The sequence below is a fragment of the Solenopsis invicta genome, chromosome 10 (genome assembly GCF_016802725.1).
Source record: "Solenopsis invicta isolate M01_SB chromosome 10, UNIL_Sinv_3.0, whole genome shotgun sequence".
Classification (NCBI taxonomy): domain Eukaryota; kingdom Metazoa; phylum Arthropoda; class Insecta; order Hymenoptera; family Formicidae; genus Solenopsis; species Solenopsis invicta.
Genome location: NC_052673.1, coordinates 15606337 through 15622169, shown reverse-complemented (window position 1 = coordinate 15622169; position 15833 = coordinate 15606337). Strand labels below are relative to the sequence as shown.

Genomic DNA, 15833 nt, shown 5'->3' with positions numbered 1-15833 from the left:
CGCGTAGACTGCAACGCAACGGCGCGCGGCGCGGCGACCGGTGAGTTCCAATAGAGGCCTCCTGCCCCCGTCTTCCCCGCACAACCTTAATAGATCTCTTTCGCCATTCATAAACGCGGGAATAAACCCATCGCATCACGCTAGGACAGGCCGAACAAAGTTTCACGATTGTTGAAACGTCGTATTCGGCGCGACGGCGTTATTTTCGTAACTTATTATTATTCAGATTTGACGGAAGGTGGGAGCCTTGACTAAAAATACAGATAAATCGCTGGTTGAGCTTCTCGAGTAACCGCAATGTCCCGCCGTCATTTTTCAAAGGCGATAAGAATGGAACGATTTCAGCGTTCATATAATTTTTTTTTTTCTTGTTTTGCGAAGGAGCGCTGTATGTACGTTAGAAATAGCTGCCCCGATGCCCATTTCGGAACAGTATTCGATTGATACGTAATCTGTCTCAGAGGAAACGGCTAATTTATCGACGACAATTTTGGCCGATTGCATATGATGAATACGAGAAAGGCGCGGGAGATATGGTTCTTATCGCGCCGTGAATTCATTTGCAAAATTGAGTTTTTTCCCCTCGAGCGAGTCCGAAAGTGCTGGGAACGTCGAGGATATAAAAAGTAAAAGTGTTACAAACGCGCCAGCGAGACGGTCCGTCGTGAGGTGACGTCGAGCGTAGAGGAATATAACGGCGCGCGATCATGCAGCAAACCTGAAATGCGATTATCGATTATTGGCGCGCACTTATCAGAGAGCAACCGAGCTCTTGACTCTCGTCGGCGCGGCTCCCAGCACTCCGAGGTCTCTCGCGAAAACGACCATGGCGAATGCCGTTGCTTGCCGCTTATGTAATTCGGAGCGTAGTATCGCTCTCGTGATTTAACGACGTTGATAGCAACGCGTCGCACGGTATTAATCAAACGTACTTTTAACGCGACGATCGATTAACTGCCACGCTAACGTAATCTACCGGATTTAAGAGCTTCTCGTTAAAACATCTGTATCGGTTTGGATTTCTATAAATACGGTGCAGTTAAATGTTAAATTCGCTCCCAGTGGATTAATCTCATTTTTTATTAGATTATCGATTAAAGACCTCGGTGCTTTTATTTCCGAAGAAATTATTTGAGGCAAAAAGAAGATTGACACGTGTGGAAAAACTATAGTGAATAAAATAAAACGAATTAGTGAATTTGTTAGCAGTGACGTACGAAGACGATGAAAGACATTATCGTGACGCTGAATTGTTTTCGTTATACTGCACTAAGGAGGTACGAACGATGAAGTAGCGGCGATGTGTCGCGCGGCATCTCAAAAGGAAAGTTACCATTGGCATCTATGGATGTGTCACTTGACTCGCGCTAATAATCGATCGGTTGCCGATCGACCTTCGAACGTTGAAATATTGCGCACAACGTACCTGCAGTCTAATGCGTCCAAGGTCTCACGATTAGTGGGTCACAGTGTACGATACATCGTTTAGTTGAAGGCAGTTGTTTGCAACACAAGTAAACGCGAATTCAATTAACCAACGCGAAATTAACGGATTTGTATTTTTATGACAACGCTCCGAATAGAGCTCCGAACAACAACGCGAAAGCGGAAAGAGAGCGTACGCCCGAAAATAGAATCAGCGATAAATTCGTTGATATTTATGTCAAATATTTATATCTCTGTGGCTTCGGCGACGCAAAGATAGAAATGCTTGGCTCATCAATAATTACAAGAAGTAAAGAACTGCAAGGAATAAGAGAAATATTGGACTAGAGCATGCAAAAAATAAAATTAGCGCGTATTTGCCAAGTTATAAACGGTAAAATTAATGCAAAATTATTATTTCCGCGCATCAGGTTTCTTCCCACGCTTTAGGTTTCAATTTATTCTTATAGTCTAGAGAGAAAATTTTTTCTACTCCCTTTTTACACACGGGCAATCGAAGAGAAACTTCAGTTTTCTAATTTTGTTTACAAATGTTTTCCACCGACATAATAAAAGAAACTTTTTCCGATTACTTGATCCGAAACTCGAAAGTTTCAGCTCTCGATCAGAATTCATAACAAATATAGTTTGCAAGTAAAGTAAAAAGAGATAAAATTATACTATGCCGGTAAGAAATATGTAGAAACTTTTCGTTCGCGCGATCGAGAGCGGATATGACTTCCGACCTCGCTCCTTCGAGCGATAAGGGTCCTGAATTGATTATCGAATTCTTATTGAAAGGTAACCCGGCGTTCTATTAACCGGGATCTTGTTAGTTAACCGTTATCGATATAATGTTGAAATTCATGTTTTAATGTTTCTTTTTTATATTTTCTCGAGATGGCATCCCTTTTTGGTATGTGCAGATTTAATTTGATCTCATCAATTCGCTTGGAATTTATGCGTATATCGTGAACTAATTACAAACGTAGCATGTGAAAGGTTGTTGTGAATATAGATTACAAAATAAATTATAGATTACATTTACATGAAAATGTATCACGAGTTACATAATTAATCGTTTACAATTTCACATATATGATTGTGATCATTGAATTAACATCGTTATAACAGCATTATTAATATTGACGTAACAGTAAACAAAATTGGCGTAACAGTAAAACCGTTACGCAGATGGAGCGCAACAAAGTATTAAAAATGAAGCGTAATAAGGTAATTATTTCGTGCTTTTGTAACAAATAGATCGCTGCGCGCACTGAATAAAAAATCTGATTATAACTACTAAATGTATAGTGAAATAGTATCAATTAAACATTTTGTCAATATAAACAAAGATAAATTTTATTTTTCAAAATGTTTAGTATTATCAAATCTGGTATAAGTTACTAAATATTTAAAAAAGTAAAATTATTTTCGGTTACATTAACCAAATATTTAATAGATACTATTTCACTACACATTTGCTAGGTATTACCAGTCTTTTTTTTCAGTGCGGAAAGACACTTTTAATATTAGATTTAAAAAAAAAACCATTTTAATTAGTACGTTGCATTATTAACAACGATGAGACAGATCGAACATTCGCGTACTCGCGCGAACCGTCCTTGAGTCGGTGCGCACGCCTGCAGTCTCGTCCTGGCGATTATTTAACGCAACGGCATAAGCGTCGTCGACGTAACAATCGCATAATTTACGATGTTACGATATAGCGCGTGTCGTCCCCTCTCCGCGATGTCGCTCGACGTGAATCGGCGTCCTTGAATTTTTCCTTCCGGTCGCGTCATAAATTTTGACAGTAGGAAATAGGCTCGTGACGTGCGACACATCTATTGTTCAGCGCCCACGAAAGGAAATTATGTCATTAGCCGCGTATTTCAACAATATTGCGCGGTAAATACCGCGAGCACGTCCTCGTAAAGCCAATTGTTTTCTTATTAGCCTCATCTTTTCCATCGTAACCACGCGGGGATTCCACGCTCAAAGTGTATTAAATTCACGGTATATAAGCTTAGTTCCGATATAAATACATTGTCGAGAATCTATATATCACTTTACGTCTATTATAGATTTTCGTTTCTGCCAGTGTGTAACTCGGAACACGCTCGTAATCGTTCGTGTGGCGGAAGAGAAGAGAGAATCAAACATCGATTTTATGATCACGGTTAAAAGATATATATATGCGTACTCGTGCATTCTCGATCTTTCCGAACGCATTACGATGCAGTCCCGAGACGTGTACGATGTTTTGTTTTCCCGATAATGTCCCACAACAAATTCGATTCGATCGATAATCGACGCGATGGCGATAAAGTCGACGCCACAATAAAAGACTTTCGCATTCGTCACAGGTCGTTACGCAGCGTAATACTGTACGTCATCTGATTCACAGCGATATCGCGAAGTGACGTTTTGTGTCGGAAAACGTGTCGCGCGAGGCAAGACTCTTTTCGATCCAGTGGAATAGTACTGGCAGCAGCCAGCCAGCCAGCCGCAATAAAGCACAGAGCGATAAAAGCCGGTGGCGGCTAGATAGTGGTGGAATAGTACCGGTAACGATTAGTCCGCCTCGCAGTCGGACGCGGTATCTTAATTCAGCATAACGACATCACTTATTACGAATTTTCCTGCGACGGCACGTTTTCACGCGACGTTCTCCATAATTATTCGTCGCCCATTACGCAATTTCCGAGACATGCTTGCAAACGATTCACATAAATCTGAATCTTTAACAACGCTCTTAAATCAAAATTCATTTCTTTATGTATCTTCCGAACACCCTTTAATGCTCACGACAGTTGGCATCAAATTTCAGCAGCTGTAAAGTTTTTTTTTTTTATTTTTTTAGCAATTTATGATTTACGTTACGCTTGTATTCTGCGAATATTGCGAGACAGAATGTAACGATATCGGAGATATTCGTGCGGTATTTAATTTTCTCCTCAATGCAACCGAAACCGTTTTAACGATTGTCCCCAATGTATTTTTAATCGACTTACTTTGGACACGAGGTCATACATAATTAGAAATAAAATTACGACAGACGACGTGGCGCTACTGTTACATCGGGGAATCGTTTCTTTGTGTAAAAAGAATAAAAACGCGATCTCTAGACGTTCAATATTATTGTACAATATTGATCGTCTGGCGGCTGTATCGAGTTCGTTTTGCATTATCTGGAGAAACTGTACAATATTATTGAGCGTCTAGAAGCCGTTTAAGAGTTTGCTGACATGTATTAATCTGGCATAAACCATGTGACATTATAAACAAAGTGCCTAGACTCACGTTGATAAATAAGATTCGATAAACCAGTTTCTCCGTTTAACAGATGGCCCGAAGTTTCAGACGCTTTATCCGCTGTCGGTGAGATTAATTTGACGCATCAATTGATACGGGAGGACCCGAGAGATACAATGAATCTGTTCTCGCGTTACGTAAACAAATTTTTCACCAAACCTGCGCGTTGAATCGATTACCAGGGCGCATCTCTAAAAATATTTTCGTGCTGAAAAATGTACGGCAAGTCACAGACGGATCGTCGATTCGCGATTGGTCAATCGAACATATTGTCGTGGCGAAAAAAGAAGAAGAAGAAAGAAGAAGAAGAAGACGATGATAAAAAGGAAGAAGAAGCAGAAGGCGGTCGTTCAGAATGAACCACAGCCAAAAGCAGCGGTGTGGCAATCGCTGCGTTCTTTAACGCTGTACCAGCACAGCTTCTCCGCTCTAACCGTTTTAATTTAAGACCACCCCTTCAAATGTCACGAATACGCATTCCGTTCCGCGCCGTCTCGCTGCGAGATTGAAAATGCGGCTTTCATGTAGGCACCCACTGTTGTCTGATTGTACGTCGACGTTCCTCGTATCCGACAGCTCCTCTCAGTCAAACGCATCGCGCGCACTAACAAAAACCAAGTTTCGTCAATTTGTTTTTGACTTTGCGTTTCGCAGTCTCGTCGAAATATAACGCGTTCTACATTCCCGTCAGAAGCGTCTCGGAAAATTCTCGAGAAGACAGTGGCTATAACAACAACGTGCGGACAGTAGCGCTTTATTTTTCTTTTACTCGATTATGAGATTTATTAATCAATTTTAACGCAATACGTCGTTTAATGTCGACGACAAAAAATATAATTAATAATTGCGAGGCGAGCTCGTTAGCACGCCGGCGCGTGCCCGAGGCATTTATCGACGTTTCGTCTATAAAAAAAAATTCCATTTTTTACAATGAACACGGACAAACGGACGAGCGATGAAAGAAGCAAGTGCATTTGTTGCGTACGGATCAAACGGTGCACGTAACGCCGAACGAGAAGTGTCCAAAGCAACGTTACTACTACTACCACCATTACCGCCGAGCATTTTAATAGGCTTAAGGAGAGACTCCAGAAATCTCCGAGCTTCAGCGGGAACGCGCCTGGCGAAATTCGTGCCAATCCCTTTTAATCGTGTTTACGAGCGTGCTCCGTCTCCCTTTCTCTCATGACTCACTCACACTCATCCCGCTCGTTCGTGTCTTCACGCGCGAAGCAGAGGTGCAATTTTCAGTTACGAGCGAATGCGACTGACGAGAACTCCTCGAGGACTGCGCTAACCTTGTTGCCGCCACTCGACGACGCAAAATAATATAATCGCGCTGAGCGAACTAGAGCGAATATATATCTTTTTTTTTTCTTTCTCTCTCTCTCTCTCTCTCTCTTCTTCGTGACCGCTGTCGCTTCTGCGAAAGTTGATGGGTCGGCAGAATGGCGATGCGCACGACGGCTGAAGTAACTTGCTTAGAAAACTCATTCGCAACCGCGCCAACCGTGTGCAATAATAAAATACAAACGACGACGGCAATATAAACACAGGAAGAAATTATTGCGGAGACATTGTTTTGAATAACATCGGATATCCAAGACAAATGGGGCACTACTTGGCAATACGAGACACCGAAAGTAGAACCAGAGACACCGAAATAGAACTTGACACTTTCATCGGAAAAACATGAAAATTTTGAGAATGCTCATGCGATATGTCATGTTTTATTTACGTTCACAAGAACGCGTGTCTCTTCCCTCTATCATTGATCGATAAAACCATTCCATTTGCTTTACCAATTAATTTGTCGCGCAGACCTGATAACGGCTATTTTTGACAACTTCGAAGAACGGCAAAAAAAACATTTGATAAAAAAAAATCTTAATCGATTCGGCGTCGCGCGACGACCTGACGGCTGCCGTCTGTCGCGTTTCCGCGCGTTCCCTCGAAGTAATAATGACGAAACGCACCGTCGACCCACATTTATAAATAGAGAGGTCTCATCTCCGACGAGGCGAAGGTGCGCGCCGTGTGTCATCCCAGGAATATCACGGCCGACCGAGTGACCGGCTGTGTCAGCGTGAATGAGACTCCGACTGTTGCACGCGTGCCGTGTGTGCGTGCACGACATTACAATGTACGAAACTTGCTCAGTATATTATTTATATATATATATATATAAGAAAAAAAAATGCTTTTCCTTTCTCGTTATAACATAGCTAATACAGGCTGAGAGAAAAAATAACTAAATTTTAATAAATTTATTCGAACAGTATTAATGGAATATTTACTTGCGATAGATAAATATTTGTTTTATAAGAAAAAACGATACTTAACTGAGTAATTGTTGTACTAAATAAAATATATTTACATTTGGTAAATATTTCATTCGAATAAATATTTATTGAAATTCAGTAATTTTTTCCTCAACATGATTATTAACGATTAACTCTAAAATATTAAATTAACAACACACAAATGGGTATTTTTATTCATCTAGACTGGAAAATTCCGTTCATGAGCAAATAGTCGCGATTTGTAGTATAAAATCCAGACGTGCACGCGCACAAAATCCGCGGCATTAACCCCGTGAAAAATCGGACTTTAGATATATAGCGGAAAAACATTCCGTAACGGAATGCGTAACGCTTCTGTTTTTGGCTGTGCCACGTCAATTACATAACGGGCGCGACAAAAGAGATAGAACTCGCGATCGTGAGCCACGCGTCAAAGAAAACCCAAGATATCGTGAAAGAGTATATTATTAATTATATTGTTTTTAATTATGCGGAGCACATCCACCAGTCTCGCGCATTTAAGAGAAAAAATAAAATGTAATGACCTAATATATATATTTTCAATATATTATATATTTTTAAGGTTTCTCGTTACATATTTATTTCGTTAAGCGATTATTCACGTTAAATCGGACTTTGTACAAAATTATGGCTCGCATTTACTCCATCCTCGTGCATGTACATATCCGTAATAGAATGAAAAGAATGATAATAAATTCCCAATGGTCTCTCGCTGCGTCTCGCGACATGCGGCTCGCGCAGATCGCGAGCGTGCGTTCGTTCCGAGAGAGTATCTTCGATTTCGTTCGTCCCGTAATAAAAGCGAACGTGTGCCAGCTCCCGCGGCACTTTACGTGCGGCGACGCTGGCTCTGGAAAGACGCCGCGCCGCTATGGCGATTTATTGTCGCGCCGCGGGGACATTAGGAATCCGCTTGGCGATACAGCTGAAATTTAAATCGACGCGGTGTGTCGTAATAACGGCCGCGCGAGACCCGCGAGCATCCACCGCGGGAGATTGGGGAAGAACGACCTCGCCGTATTATTAGAGGCGTTATTATATATCTGCATTACGTGACGATGTTATACGCATGTGTCTCTTCGACGCGGCGCGGCGTCGCGCTTCGTTCCAATCGCGTGCGCTGTAAACATTCGAAGGCATTGCGAGCGTTAAATGGAGGAGGCACTAGGTACTCGCAAGCGTGTGTCTTGTAGATTCCTAGCGATTGAACGAATCCTCTGGGCGAGCAACGTGCTTCAGAATAATAAAGATAATAAAATAAATAAAGAAAAAGTTAGAGTTAATAACTTTAAGTTATAGTTAATTGTTAATAATTATGTTGAGAAAAAAATTATACCTCATCTCTCCGATAATACATAATGTTTTTGGTACACGGAGAAAGAATAGTTTTGCTAAAGTACCTAAAAATTTAGCTGGATACAGATCTGAAAATAATTTTTTTAGACCATCAAAATAATTATCGTTGGGCTCTCAAACTGATTGCTAAAATGTTGACATTTTTTTTGCAGCCTTGTTCATCGTACTTGAACATCCGTCACAATTATTTTGATAGACCAATAAATATTTTCAAATCTTTGTCCACACACAGCTAAATATTTAGATACTTCACATTAGTGCTCAATAGATTATTTAATGGACGAACATTCTGTAAAATATAAGCTAAATATTTTGAGATTCTCGATAGACTGTCGTTATCTTATTTTCAAGCAATTTTATCTCAGGATAGTTTTGATGTTTCATTATAAACAGCGAAAATAATACTGTATCGTCGGGACATAAGATAAACGTTGAGATTAACGAACATTATACACGTTGTTTATCAGTTTTTTTTTTCTAAGCCATAAATTTTTCACGATATTAAACTTTTGCATAGTAAAAATTATATCAAGACGGACGACCGTATAAAATTAAGCACTGTTAAATATTCACACATGTCTCATTAAAGTGAAATGTACATTAATTAAGAAAACACAATTTTTACTCTCAAACTAAAGAAAGATTATATCTTTCTATGCGTAGGGAGAAATAAAGTTGCAATTATAATAATTAATATATATTAAGAACTATCGTACACATCTAATTCTTTATTCGAATCGTTTTACGGGAGTGAGCATCAATCTTTGTATCGAAAGAAAGTCTCGTGCTCAGTAATAATTGATATTATTGTTGAATTATCATTTTGATCCAGGAGCATCAAATTAAACTGAATTGAATTCGCGTGCAAGTTGATTCTATCCCGGCCGGTTGCCATTACGATAACATTGGCAACTTTGTTATTGTCCCGCTCGATTTTGTAGCGTGCGTGTGTCGGATGGGTCATCGATTGTCTGCCGCTCTGTTAACTTACGCGCCGCGGGCTTAACGTGGAACTGAAAAATATCATCTGGAAGTTAGCCAGTGAAACTATTTCCAGAGCAAGTGGCATAAATAGCGTTGTTATGGCGAACGGATGCTCGCAGTGGCCCTCGTGCAAAGTGAAGAATTATCATCAGCGAGGTACGAACGTGATAATAGCAAGAAAAAATGCCGCGGCATTTGTGATTCAGGATGTATCTTTAGATGAGGAATAATGCATGAGTATCGATGTAAAATCGCCACAATTGCAATTTACACAAAGCTGATGACTTTAACGATACATTAGATTTCAAATTTTCCATTTAACTTTTTAATTGAAATTAAAATTTGTTATAGCAATTACGTAGGGCATCCATTTAATGAAACACGTACAGCTTGATTATAAATTCAAACGTATAATTAATAAATTTCTAATTTCGACAAATTTAATTAACGAAATAATTTCATAAATTTAAAATGCGGCCCACATCTCGCGCTTTGTACGAGAGAGGACGCGTCCGCGTGTTAATCGCACACCTACAGCTCTGTTCATGCTCGTCGCGATAATTTTCACGAGGTATACGCAAATATCGTCGCGGACATGCGGTGGCCCATGCGGTTTAAACATCGTACTTTTGCCGCTGATAAGCGGCATATGATCGAGCTCGTAAATTCCGCTTATCAACCGAATGTCAAGTTGGTCAACTGGATTTGCGGTAGACCGAGATCAATGGTAATGTTAACCGCTGGTTAAACGTTTTATCAGGAATCGATAGGGCGATATCAAAGGCGTGCCAGTCTACGCTTTACTTACTCGTATATATAATTACGTTGCATTTTCATAATTGCAAATCGGTTCTCTTATCGGGCCGACATACATGTCGTGCACATTTTTCCCCGCGATACGAAAGAAAAAAAAATATACATCATCACGCGCGAACGTCGCTCGTCCCGACGTTGATCCTGAGAAGTGCCGTTTATCGCACTAATCACGGATTAAAATCGACGATACCGGCTGCCATTTCTGAGAAGAGATCGCACAATGATAAACGCTAATGTGTATCATTGTGATCTCTCTGCCGGGATTTACATAACGTGGAATAAATCTGCACCGAGACGCGATAGACGAGCGCTAATGAGCGCGCCGTGAGCGCGCCAAAGGTTAATTGCAAGGCTTTTCCGAAGGATCAGCGATGTATTTCGTTATCTTGTAGGAAGCGCGCGCCGCATTCCGTCACCTGAGAACCGCGAGAGATCGAACGCCGAGAGTGTTTTCCGTGGGTACTCTTTGTACATACATGCGACGGCGGCGGCGCATTCACGCACGCGACGCGCAGCGCGGCTATTCCATTATCTGCGACAGGAAAGTTACCTTATTGTTCGCCTGTGGATATCTGCCTCTGTTCTATTCTTGAGTTTCGAGCACGTCCTTCAGCTGCAAGCACACACAAAGAAATGCTGGTTATATATTTGCGGCGTTAACACGTTAAACTATAATATATCGATTATCAATCGCACGCATGAGTTCGCGAATCAATTTTTACTGCGGCGGAAATGAGCCGCGGCTCTGCTTAATAAAAGATAGTATAATTATATCCACTTTACGCTCCGCGAGAGATTTTTTACGAGACGCCATAAATCCCCGAGATTTAATCCCCGCGTGTTTTTTCTTTTTTTTCTTGTTACGTCATCATCGACGAAGTCGCGAGGCATTTTCATTTGTCCGTGGCGATCGACCAATTCCAAACATGTGCGCCAGATTTTCGCGAATGTGGAGAAGTTTTCGGAAGACGTAACAAATAACAAATGTTGTTGCACGCTGTCCAAAATTGAAACAGACAAAATTGAACAAACAGCGGAGTTGCAAACTTTCAAACGCTTCAAACATCGCGAACTATTTAGAGAGCGAGCCAATATTAAAAAATACGTAAAGTTTCTTTGAAGAAATTATTCGATAAAAATGAAATAAAGCCGTTTATATATAGGTACTTTATTTAATTCTTATCGAATAATTTTTATATATATATATATATATATATATATATTTTATATATATAAAATCATTGAAAAAAGCAATGAATCGTGTGGAAAGAACATAACTATATCACCGTGACCGTGAACTCCAAATAGTCGTCAAGTGTTATTAATAAAGTTCACAAGTTCACAAGAAGAGTTCGTGCGACCATGCGTGCGTAGTAGCGTGTTGCGGCTGCTAAAGTTGTTTACGCAATGTTTTGTATGAATGGCCACGAAACGAACGTTTTCATTGAGAATTCATGAACAATACATATGCCGCTTTAAAATTTTATTTTCGCTAATCTCTCTTAAAATTTTTTCTGCAACACTTTATATCGTATTTTAATTGATATGCAATAACCAAAAATAAAACTATTTTTTGATAAATTTCAGGAATTTGAATAATGAATTCCTCAATATTAACGGTATATAGAAGTGAACGTTTGAAAGAATTTAAGCAGTTTTTTTTTTCCTTTTAAAAAGAAGCTTTTTTATATTGATTTTTATTACAGGATTATGTAATAATTTTTCGTATTCGTTGAGAATTCGTGAACAATGTGCATTCCGATCTTTTAAATTTTATTTTCGCTAATCCTTTAAATCTTTTCTAATACTACTTTATATCGTATTTCAATTAATGTGTAATAATAAAAAATAAAAATATTTTTTGATAAAGGATCTTGATTTGTGGAATTTCAATAATGAATTTCTCAATATTAACGATATACAAAAGTGAACGTTTGAAAGAATTTAAATCTTTTTCATCTTTTCAAAAAAAAAGCTTTTTTTCTATTGATTTTTATTACAGAATTTTACAGAATTTTACTTTTACAATAATTTTGTTTGTACAATACATACATACGTACGTTCATGCACACTCTTTCCCTTTAAAGCTTGCAAAAGAAGGTTCACTAAAAAGTAGGAAAAAAGTAAAACATAGAAAAAATTATTGTTGACTCAAGTTTCTAGTTCAATACGTGCGGTGCACGTTGCGCGTACGTTGTACTCGTTTTCTACTCGTTTCACGACTTCCTTCGCGAAAGCATCAATAGTGATTCAGCGATGCGCATGTCAATATAAACAATAGACCACCCATTATCGCTTATTTGCGCGTATTATTGGGCATTTAGGAAGGAAGCAGGTGATACGGCGCCGACGTTGTTAAAAAAACAACGGCGGACGGCTCTTAATGCGCTCTCGTGACGTTCGCACGGAGGAATGCCGTAATCTCGGTCCGACGAGCCGTCGAGGAAATTTCGCGAAATACGCCCGTGAGCGTGAGTCACGTTCCCCGGGGACGGCTGACCTGATCCAATTTCGAAATAATCCCCGAAAGAAGGAAAAAAAAAGACAACTCGCGCGCGCGGCGGACGAAATTCAATCGTGGAGAGAGGAAAGAGCGGACGCGCCTGCCGTGAGAGACGAAAATAACATACGCACCGCGTCTTACAATAAACATTCTGAAACGGTAGCGCGCACGAATGCGCCGTGTCATCGATTATCGATGCACGCAAAATACTTTACGTTGGAACGCTCCTCAAAATCGTTTCAAGTATCGGGAGGAGATTTTCTCGTCGCGCAGGATATAATATCTCGTTTTCTGTTTTAATGAGACGCTAAAATTCCGAGGATATTTTCGAAAAGTTGATATTCTAAAACCGCGGAAGATTCGAGGAACGGCACCGCGTCAAAAGCTCGACCGACATACGGCATTGATGACGATATACGAAATCGATTTCTGCGCGAAATAAATTTAAGTAAAACAGGAAGTTAAACGCGCGCCGTTTGATATAATCCCGCCGCCTGATCACTTTCGTCGCTCGAAATTCTAAAGTTTCATGCAAAGTGGCAACGATCGCTTTCATAATGGCGAGCGCGTTACAGCAGTCGTGATGCATTTCTTGCTACCGAGATCAGAAGTTTCAAGCGTGAGTGACACGGCGTGGGGGGAAAGTGATCGGCGATCCGTCCGTCAATAAAATAGAATGTCCCTTTTTTTTGCTGTCGCTGCGGTGTGATACAATCGTCTGTCGACAGTCGCCGTCCGATTGGACAATGGACTTCGTTCTGGACCTGGGGAACTCGAAATAATTTCATTTGTACCACGAAATCGCATTTTCACCGGCGAAAAAAGGATTATCATTTCCGCTTGTCGTTCTTATCTGCTATTTTTCGCGAGTGACGCAAGGGCAATCGATAATCGACGACAGGCTCCGTTGTAGGTTAATCAGAGAAACTAACAATAAGTGACATAACTAAACAGTATATATATAAACAATGATGTATATAAAACGCAAAATTATGTAAAAGATAACGATGATATAATAATGATCCAAAGGTTGCGTTCGCTTTGACGCTCACAGCGCTTGTAAGCATCATCAGTCCTTGCCAAATATTTGATAAACAACAAAAAAGAAATGATGCTTATAACGCTGTGAGCATCAAAGTGAACGCTCAAAATTTACCGTGAAAAAATACTGTAAAAAGAATTTTATTACTTTTTATTTTATTACTCTCGAAAGAAATATATTTTAATATCATTTCCTTGATTAAAAGGTTATTTCTCAAGTTTTTACAAATAAATTATTTTAACCAATATTTATTTGAATCAAAGGAAATGATTCGATAGGAAGAAACTTTTTTTCTTGTAATAATAATGTCTGAGCTAATTATAAAAAAAAAAATCTCTTTGCGTAATGGGTGTGACACACGCAGGAAAGAGTCACGATTTTATTCTCATGCGGCAAGAAATCATGACGCGACGGACATTCGCAGTAAAGTTCGAAGTGTTCGCGTGCAGGCTTGTTGGCGAAAATGCAAGAGCCATCTCGCGTAATCAAGCAACTTTCTCGTACTCGAGTCTTCCAGGGTCAACAGTGCGTCGTCGTCGTCGGCGTCGGACGGACGCAAAAGAGGCCAGTCAGGCATCAAGACCGGTCTTCACGACTCGGCAATAAGGGAAAGTACAAGAGGCTTTCGACAGAACGACCCTTTAAGGGGCACGAGGGTAGTTCCGACGATGGCAGCGGGAAGGAAAACGAGAAGAGACATATTGATCGTACGGAAAACATTCGCCCCAGAAACGGGATATTCTCCTGCATCTCGCTCGCCGGTGGCGAAAGAAAAAGGAGGAGGAACACGAGGATCGGAGCCCCCAGCTCGTATATATTTCGCAGGAGAATTTATTCGAACGCCGAGTATTGAATCAAGACGCCCCGGCTACGTCGCCGAGATTTAAATCAGTAGCGACAGCTCGTCGAAATCTGTCGTGAGCGAGGGCAATCTAACAGCGAAGGTATTTGCTCGAGAAAATTGCGACACACAAATTGCACGTAATGGTTATTGTGGGGTGGCGGGAAAAAAAATGAGGAAACGAAGCTATCATCGACATTACGAATAACCCCCCTTGGGAAGTGACTCCGAGTCAAAGAGCGGCCTGAAAGAAAAAAAAATGATTCTCTCTTTCCCCTCTCATTGCAGCTCTTTAACTCGTCATGTAAGTTGTCGCGAGGTCCGCAGCAATTAGCTAGTGACAAATTCGTGTAATTTATTCTTAAGCACGTGCACGCACGTTGCAGCATACGTAACCGAGTGCCCCAGATACCGTACGGGAGGGACCGCGTGACGAGTGATGGGGAGAATTATGTGGAATCGTTAAGGGTGTTCATGTCGTATTTAGACGTACGAACGGAGGTCGTACGAGGGTGGAATTCTCAAGGACACGGCGGTGACGTAGAGAGGAAGGGTGATGGCTATTTTAACGGGCGTACATAGGTGATCGATCGTTCGGGCATCGTATCAACCTCCTCGCCACGAAAAGCGCCGGAGGCGGCGGAATATTTCGTAGCTGCTCCCGCTGCGTTATCGCGATCTTCCATTTGCCTGTATATACCTCTCTTATTCGCAATTTCGGATCGTGGCACGCGAGGTTATTGAACCGCGTTCGGTCACGGTGCCGGAGAGTAAGTTTCACTGCCGTCGGAGTTTAAGTTCTACGTCCGAGTCCCGAACACGCCCGCATCAACCCCGAAATTGATCGAAATCGCGAAATTAAACCTGGCGCGGTGATGGTTGTCGGCAACTCGATTCGTGCGCACACGGAAATTCTCCATTATTTCATACACAAACTATCGAGACCCATTATTCCAATATCTAACATAGTAAAGGATACATAAGCGATATATACCGTTTAAGTAGATAATATATGATATAATAATGACTGTATGAAGCGTCCTAAGCCACTCTTCACTAATAAGTACCTAAACATTTAACCAACCAGATATCTAGATGCGATCGATTTGAATTTATAATTTTCGACTAAGTTTAATATAAACGCCGTGTGTTCTTGCATTATTCTGTATAGCTAGGTGTTCGATCTAGTATGTACACAAGATGTTAAAAGAGGAGTTTAGAATA

General features: G+C 40.6%; 1 protein-coding gene across 1 annotated transcript in view; it reads right to left on the bottom strand.

Moving 5' to 3' along the window:
- Positions 1–15833, bottom strand: part of LOC105197853 (protein Tob1) — a 78127-nt gene that overhangs the window by 48821 nt on the left and 13473 nt on the right. Inside the window, exon 2 of the mRNA XM_026137438.2 lies at positions 10774–10836. The gene's annotated coding sequence lies outside the window, so the exon portion shown is untranslated. The remainder of the gene's footprint in view (positions 1–10773; positions 10837–15833) is intronic.